This window comes from Crocodylus porosus, unplaced genomic scaffold (genome assembly GCF_001723895.1).
Source record: "Crocodylus porosus isolate Cpor-Errol unplaced genomic scaffold, CroPor_comp1, whole genome shotgun sequence".
Taxonomy (NCBI): Eukaryota; Metazoa; Chordata; order Crocodylia; family Crocodylidae; genus Crocodylus; species Crocodylus porosus.
Window position 1 is genome coordinate 60130293 of NW_017728948.1, and position 9073 is coordinate 60139365.

At 44.5% G+C, this 9073-nt stretch overlaps 1 long non-coding RNA gene across 1 annotated transcript in view; it reads right to left on the reverse strand.

Annotated features, from left to right (window-relative positions):
* Positions 1 to 212: 212 nt before the first annotated feature.
* LOC109321899 overlaps positions 213 to 9073 on the reverse strand; it is a 16399-nt gene continuing 7538 nt past the window's right edge. Inside the window, exon 3 of the long non-coding RNA XR_002104203.1 lies at positions 213 to 317. This is a non-coding gene — a long non-coding RNA (uncharacterized LOC109321899). The remainder of the gene's footprint in view (positions 318 to 9073) is intronic.

Consider the following 9073-nt stretch of genomic DNA (forward strand, 5'->3'; position numbering starts at 1 on the left):
TTAGGACAGAACAATCCCATGCAGGCTGGGGGCTGACTGGCTGGGCAGCAGCTGTGCAGAAAAGGTCCTGGGGGTTACAGTGGACAATAAGCTGAATATGAGCCAACAGTGTGCCCTTGTTGCCAAGAAGGCTAACGGTGTACTGGGCTGCATTGGTAGGTGTGTTGCCAATAGGTCATAAGTAGGCCAATAAGTGATTATTCCCCTCTTTCAGTACTGGTGAGGCCACATCTGGAGTACTGTGTTCAGTTTTGGCCCCGCACTACAGAAAAGATGTGGAGAAATTGTAGAGAGTCCAGTGGACGGTCACAAAAATGCTGAGGGGATTGGGGGACATGACTTATGAGGAAAGACTGTGGGAACTGGGCTTATTTAGTCTAGAGAAGAGGAGACTGAGAAGCGACTTAATAGCAGCCTTGAACTACCTGAAGAGGGGTTCAAAAGAGGATGGACTAGACTGTTCTCAGTGGTGACAGATGACAGAACAAGTAGCAATGGTCTCAACTTGCAGCAAGGGAAGTTTAGGTTAGATTTTAGGAAGAATTTTCTCACTAGGAGAAAAACACTGGAACAGGTTACCCAGAGAGGTGATAGAAGCTCCATCCTTGGAGGTTTTCAAAACCTGACAAAGATTTGGCTGGGATGGTCCTGCTCTGAGCAGCGGGATGAACTAGATGACCTCCTGAGATCCCTTCCAATGAGACCCCTCATTTTCTATGACTCTATGATTTTAAGTCATCATACAGGGCATGACCATAAAGTTCTTTTACAGAACTTTGCTTCATCATATCAAAGCTCGTGATATCTCCTTCTAGTCTGGGAAATAGGATACTTGGTATAGGAAGGTAACTTTTATAATAGTTTTTAAACGAAAGGGCTTGAAATTATTATTTTTTTAAATTTTATATAAGAAACAAAGTTGGTTTGGGGCACCCTTTAAATAGAGAGTACTGAATTAAAAAAAAACCCGAAAAAGTTTTGATAAACTTTCCCCCTCCCCATCCTTCTACTTATAAGTATCTTTTCTGTGATAGAAAATCTAAGGCCTCAGTACTACAAAATAATTGTGTACACAAACCCCTCATAATGCCTGAATGAAGTCAGGTGTAGGCGCTAATTTAAATTGCTGTGCCGGAATGGGACTTGTTTCTCAGCAAAACACTGGGAACCATGTTTGCAAATGGTATTGAGATGCCTTCAGAAGCAGATGGGTGCCTAATAGGATTTATCTGTATCTTTAGGCACCTAAATATGGTTTATAAGACACAGAGATTAAAAAACCAAGTGGCAGTTGTTTAATTTACCTTAGGCCTCAAGATTCTGATGTAAATGGGAATTAAGAGGATGAAAAAAACACCTTATGTGCTTTTATATGAATTCTACCATAAGGAGCAAGCAAGCAGCCAAATATATTGCTAAAGTTGAAATGATATACATTTCACTAAATTAACGAGAGATTAATCATTACATTTATCAGATCAAGTTCCTAATTAAAATCCAATCACTGAATCAAGGACTTACAACAGGTAAGCCAGCATTTGGTCCAGCTACTGAATCAGTATAGCAGGCAATCAAATCACATGGTTAATATAACAAAATCACTTCACAAATCATAAAAATGAAGAAGGTAGCTTCTTAGCTTTTAAACATCCTGGCCTTTGAAGTCAATTTAGAGGGTGAAGATGTGGCTGTTACTGATTTTACCTGACATGAAATCAACGTAGGCAGAAACTAAATTCTAGTTTCTTTATTTTATGACCTAATTGTTAATACATTTTCCTTCAAGAAATTTACTGGTTGTTATGGTGACTAATATTGTTATTTTATTATCTATCCCTTCCTTTTCTGGATTAATCCAAGATGCAGGTTTACTAAATTATTTTTGTAAAGTAAAAGCATATGTGGGAAAATTGTTTCAACAGCTTCAAATTGCAGTCATAGTAATCAAGGAATATTCTTGAAGAATTACATTTAAAGGTTATGGGATAATTATCCATGATATTCCTGGTGTGTACTTTTTAAAGGCATGCAAACATATGCACAGGCCATGTATTTATGCCCCGAGGTAAGAGAACAGAAATGGCTTTTTTTCCCACCAATAAAAGGAAAGAAAAAGGGGGAAGGAGTAGTTTAGCTTTAAAAATCCTCTGTTTTGTGGTCCTGTGATCTTTGAATCCTGTAGAAGTGTGTGACGGTAGGTACTGGAACAGGTAATAACACTTTTGTACTCTTGGACAGTAGGAGATTATTTAATTTTGACCTATGTCCATCATGGTGGCCTGTGTATGGAAATTGGAGGCATGTTTTTGTTAGATATTTTGTGACAGGAGTATCTCTGCTGGAGCCTTTCTATTGGTGGATCTGCCCTCCTGTTCTGGGCTAACCGCCTGCTTACTTGTCTGCCACGCCTTGATCTTAATTGATTAATTGACTGATGTAATTAGCGGGAGGCTGCCCACTTTATGCACCCCGGTGCCAGGGGGCGCTAACTGTGGCTCCTTTTCCACCCCTACACCGCAGCCCAAGCCTCACAGATGGTACTAACGTGGTCCTTGCCTTCTCTCTTAGGGGCTCCCCACAGCCCCCTTTACCCTGGGGCTCCTTGCTGCCCCCCTTGACTCTGGGGCTCCTCGCCCCTTGCGGCCCTCTTTCCGGGCTCCTCAGATGGTACTAACGTGGTCCTTGCCTTCTCTCTTAGGGGCTCCCCACAAACCCCTTTACCCTGGGGCTCCTTGCTGCCCCCCTTGACTCTGGGGCTCCTCGCCCCTTGCGGCCCTCTTTCTGGGCTCCTCACTGCCCCCCTTGCTTTGGGGCTTCTCACCATCTGCTTGCTCTGGGGCTGGGGCCAATGCACCCCAAATACTGTGCCCTCTCTGGTGCCAGGATCTCCATGCTAATGTGGAGTCCCTATGAGGCCTCCTCCAACCCCTAACAGCCTAACCCGGTCCTCCGGTTAAAACAGTAAACACAAAAACACAAATACTCCAACCCATGGCATCAACTAGGAGATGCTCATGCAGTCGATCTTCTCTGCTCTTTCTGCACTGGCCGAGCTCCCCCCTCCTTGGCCACCAGAGGGGAACTGCCCTCCTGGGCTCCTGCCTGGGCTTAAGAAGGGCCAAGCCCTGCCCCTTCCTGTCTGCTGGTTCCATTGGCTCCCCTAGGAACCAGCACCTGTGCTGCCCTGGTGACTAGCAGCTGAGCCTTCCTCTTCTCGCCACTAGGGGTCTCTCCCGAGCCATTTCTGCTTTCAGGCGCAGAGGACCTGAGTGCTCTGCGACACATTTTCATACATTCATAGATGTTAGGGTCAGAAGGGACCTCAGTAGGTCATTGAGTCCGACCCCCTGCCCTGGGCAGGAAAGGGTGCTAGGTGCTTGTCCAGTCTCCTCTTGAAGACCCCCAGGGTAGGGAGAGCACCCTTGGAAGCCCATTTCAGATTCTGGCAAGCTTTCCTGTGAAGACATTCTTTCTAATGTCCAACCTAAATCTGCTTCATCAATTTGTGGCCATTGCTCCTAGTTACTCCAGGAGATGCCCTAGGAAATAGAGCATCTCCTATTCCCTGCTGCCCTCCCCGATGAATTTTTAGGCAGCCATAAGACCACCTCTCAGCCTTCTCTTGGAAAGGCTGAAGAGAGTTAGGTCTTTCAGTCTGTCCTCATAGGGCCTTGCCTGCAGGCCTCTGACCATATGAGTGGCCTCCTCTGAACCCTCTCAAGATTCTCTGCATCCCTCTTGATGTGCAGCATCCAAAACTTGATACAGTACTCCAACTGTGGCCTGACCAGTGCTGCATAGAGGGGGAGCATCACCTCCCTGTTCATCATGCATGTGCTAATGCATGTTCATCATGCATGTGCTAATGCATGATAAAGTGTGGTTAGCCTTGTTGATCACTTTGTCACATTGACAACTCATGTTCATCTTGGGGTCATCTATGACTCCAAGATCCTTTTCCACTGCTGTGCTGCTGAGAAGGTCATCCCCCAGCCTGTAGTAGCCTTGGGAACTATTTTCCTTATTTTGACCCTTATGTGAGGCGAATTCCATGTAGCCCACCTTCCAGCACCATCTTGCTTGCTCTCAAGCCAGTTAGCTTGGGCACGTGACCTAGGGTCAGTCAGTGTGGAACGGTCCTCATAGGCTGTTCCTCATAGGTACAGTGACTGTCTGGGAGAATGGGAAATCTGGGACTCTCCCTTCCCACTCCCCTCCCAAGCCAGTGGTGCTGCTGCAGGCAGAGATGGGGTGGGGTGGGGTGGTGTGCCAGGCAGGCAGGCAGCAATGGTGCCTGGTATGCTGTGCCACTCCATGCCACTCTGCCTCCAAGCTGGACTGCACCCTGCACTCCTGTGTTTCCATGATGTTCATTTTAATTCTCAGCATCTGGCTGGGGCTGGCCTCTGAAATTTGGGACAGTCCATGCTAAACAGGTACATATGGTCACCCCAGTCATAGGCAGTCCTCATCAGTAGGCTTCAGCCTGAGGTCACACTACAAAGTCCCACTTTGGGTGACCTTTACCTGGAAAAACCACTCTTGCAATGGAATCAGCATGGATTTCCAAAATAGGAGTTGTATGGGACATGCTTTTTACATAGCGTCTTCATTTGTTCTGGGGTGAACAGCTGCAGTACCTCTGATGCTTTATGGAATCTATCTATAAACTTTTGAAATGAATTTTGATTGAAGTTATGAAGTTGTTCCAAAGTTATTGCATCATTAACTGTCTCAGTGGAAGTGGAATGAACCATTGACTACTAGGGTTATAGCACATCTCTGTAAAATTAGGGATAATAGTTGGTCATTAAACCTTAATGGTCATCTATTGAGGTGGAAATAGTAGGGAGTCAGTATGTTGACTGAAGCTTCCAGAAGGTGGTTTTCCCAGCCTGTCTGCAGGAAGTGGTTGAATGCTGGCCTTTAAAAGCTACAGTAGTTGTGTGGGTCAAAAGGGCACAAAGGTGCTACTCAAGAAACACTGGTGCAGGGAGGAGGGAAAGATGACTATATTTTCATAGCTGGGATAAGGGGGAAGGAGGAGTTTGTTTCAATGGAGGGACCAAGCTGGCTTGAGCTGAGAGAGAAACATGGAGGAATCCTAGGTGGGGAGAGAGGTAGGTCACTCTGGCCTTACAGATTTCATGTAAGCTTCATGTATCCTTCGAATTGAAGGATCCTAAATTCTGTATTCTGACTGATAAATGAATGTTATCTTGCTCTGTAAGGGCTGTCCTTGACATGCTATAAATACTAATGATTGTCTTGCTTGCTAAAAGGGTCTATACTTATTTGAACGCTTTGGAGACCAATTTTTCTTTAGCCAGAGAACCCATCCTCTGAGTAGAGAAGCTCTGATACTCAAATTGGAAAGGAGGTGGAAGCCAAGGTCCAAGCCATAAAAAGGGTCATGTTTCCAGACAGACTGTTTAAAAGTTGAGGGTATATCCTGAAAGTCTATAACCAGGTCATATGAGACTTTCAAAATTTCTTTACAATAGCCAACAGCTAAGTCAAATCCATGTTTTAATTCTTTTGTGCATCCTTTTGTGAAATCCCCAGAGCAAGAAGTTTTCAAATTGGACTTTAACATAACTAAGCATCCAAAATGAATGTGACTTATATCAGTCCAGTTGCTGCTCATTTGCATGCCAAACTCTGCTGCTGTAGCAGCAGTCCTAAAAGGGACAGAGCTTGTGTATATGTATGTATAACTGTAGCTTTCTCATGTGATTTTTTTAGTCTTCCCTCATAAATATTATATCATTGTGACATTTCTACTAACAATTATAGAACTCTTTCATTTTTCAAAACTTTTAATACTGGTGATGGACATTTCTCCATCTCTCAAGTTTATTACACATTAACAAAGAATTTGTTTTTTTCTTTTTAACTGACTGTTAAACAGAATAGCCTATTCTAAACAGTTGAAATTCCAAGAGTATTCATATCTAAGGCAATAACAGTACTCCAATCAATCATATAATCATATAACTTCAAATCATTGGGCATATGGCAAGCAATTTGGAAAAAAAATTACTAAGACGACTTAATTTATTAAGCATTGTAGGGCATTATCCATACTATATCTCCATCACTTCATTTTCTACTACTTCATCAGTACTGGATAGAATGATGGACAGGGTACAGAAATAAGAATATAAGGACCATACTGGGTCCACCTAACAAAGTATGCTATTACTGACAGTGACAGCAGTAGACAATTTAGAGGGAAAATGTATGAACAGGGCATGTAAAGTGATCCATCCCTTGCCATACCTTCTCTTGGTTTAAGGATGTCAGAGGGTATATCCTTGACTGTTCTGTTTAGTATTTATTAATAGGGACCTATCATGAATTTATCTACCTTCTTTTGAAACTGGCTATATCTGTCTCTACAACCTACAGTGGCAATGAGTTCCACAAGTTAACTATGCATAAAAAATACTTTCTGTTTTAAACCTGTATTGTGCTAATTTCAGTAGGTGTCCCCTGGTTCTAGCATTCTGGGATTTGGTGGAGAAATTACTGGGTTTGGCATATGAGGATAACCCCCTCATGTAATCACCAGACCAGTAGTTTGATTTGAAAAATAAGTAGATATTCCTTAGGCATCACCTCCTGTGAGACTGACTGATTATTCTCTTGGCTTCTAGAATCTTTTCTCTTTATATAGTTTTGTTGTTCTATTTGCCTCTTATTTTTTCAGGCAATGCCAACTGAATTTGAGATTTGGTTTTCTTATTCAGCATTGCATGTTTGTTTATTCAGAAGCAACCAGTAGCATTCACACTTCAGTGCAGTGACTTTGCCATCTTCTCTGTTGTTTTTCTGCTGCTTAGTTTTTTCCCCCCAAAGGCTTATAATGAAGTATTTCAGCCATAGCTGCTGCTTCCTTCCATGCTACCAAAATGCCTTGTTGCATCAAATATATTGATATAGATTTAATGCATAAGGGAAAGTCTTCTTTTGCCAAAAGTTTGGTAGTAATAGCTGCTAATTAGGATACTTGCCATTTCATTATTTATCCAAGGACATTTTTCTTTTGTGTATTCTGTCATATTTTTCCGCATCAAGGCACTTTCTGGATATAGCATCTGTTTTCCCACTAGATTTCACTTTGAAGTTAAAGTCAGCTTTTTCTGCAATCCACCAGTATTTTGTGGTGATCAGTTGTTGTGAGATGAAGACAAAGGTTAACTAGTGGTTGATGTAAACTGTGAAGGATTGTGTGCGATAAAGGTAGTTATTAAATTTCTCAGCTATAGCTGATTTCAAAGCGAGCAAATTTTCTTCTAGATGGATCTTAGTTCTTGACCCATAAGTAACAACTCTTAGCCCATGTACAGATGTTCAAAAAATCTGAAGAGGAATTGATCTAAGTTATGCGGTTTTGTCTAAGTGGATTAAGTTAGATGGAGAGTGAACAGCATATATGTTCATCCTTTGGGAGGTGGGGCAAGGGATGTGCTTCTGCAAGCCTCCCAGCATGTCCTGCAGGATCCCTTAGCTGCTGAAGACTGTTGAGTGCAGCAAAGCACACTGGGCACCCCTGATTGGCTTCTGGGCATGGGGAAGCACACCTCCAACCCCTCACAATATCAATGTGGACCCTTCCCCATACCCAGCCTTAGGCTTCCAGAAGAGCCCTGAAGCAAGTGCCCTTATTCATGAATTGCATGTGCTTCTGCCTGGCTGTGCATGGCACCCAGAGACCCAAGAGCTATGGCATGTCCTGCTTGTCATAGGGGGCAAAAAGAAGGATCTGGGTAACGTGGGGCCCCTGCAAGACACACTAGGAAATCTGGTTGTCACACCAGACATTGAAGCTAACCTGTTTAATGACTTCTTTGCCTCCATTTTCCTGAGCAGGGACTGGATCAGCCCTCCCACCAGGACCCCCCTCAGGTCCCAGGGGCAGCACACCCAGGCCAAGGGTCAGTGAAGAAGGGAACTTCTGGAGGGACTGAATGTATTTAAATCAGCTAGTCCAGACAATCTCCACCACAGAGTGCTGAGGGAATGAGCTGAGGTCATTGTGGGATCCCTGGCATGGCTTTACGAGCACTCATAGGGCTCTGCTGTGGTGTCAAAGGACTGGAAGAGGGCCAACATGGTTCCCATCTTCAAAAAAGGGAGGAAGGAGGACCTAGGAAACTATAGGCCAGTTAGTCTTACCTCGATCCTGGGTAAGCTTTTTGAGAGAATTATCCTGGCACATGTCCACGAGGGGCCAGCTGGGGAGGTTATGCTTCGGGGTAAGCAACACAGGTTCATTAGATGCACGTCCTGTCAGACCAACCTGGTGGCCTTCTATGACCAGGTAACAAAATCCTTAGATGCAGGAGTAGCAGTGGATGTAGTCTTTCTGGACTTTAGGAAGGCCTTTGACACTGTCTCTCACCCCATTCTCATTAAAAAACTGGGGGACTGTGGTGTCGACACCTGCACAGTCAAATGGGTTGCTAACTGGCTGGAAGGCCACACCCAGAGAGTGGTGGTGGATTGGTCATTTTCAACCTGGAGGGACGTGGGCAGTGGGGTTCCGCAGGGCTTGGTCCTCAGGCCTGCACTGTTCAACATCTTCATCAGTGATTTGGATGAGGGGGTAAAAAGCACCCTGTTCAAATTTTCTGATGACACTGAGATGTGGGGGGATGTGGGCACGCTAGATGGGAGGAATAAGCTGCAAGTGGACCTAGACAGGTTATGGGGTGGGCGGTTGAGAATAGGATGGGATTCAACACTGACAAGTGCAAGGTGATGCACCTGGAGAGGAAGAACCAGCACCATATCTACAGGCTGGGGAACTCCCTTCATATCGGTGCAGAGGCAGCTTGGAGTCATCATTGATGCCAGGATGAATATGGGCCTGCAGTGTGAGGATGCAGTCAGGAAGGCCAACTGCACCTTGTCATGCATCCACAGATATATCTCAAGCAGGTCCAAGGAGGTGATACTTCCCCTCTATGCGACACTGGTAAGGCGGCACCTGGAGTACTATGTCCAGTTCTGGGTGCTGCACTTCAAGAGGGATGTGGACAACATGGAGAGGGTCCAGAGGAGGGCC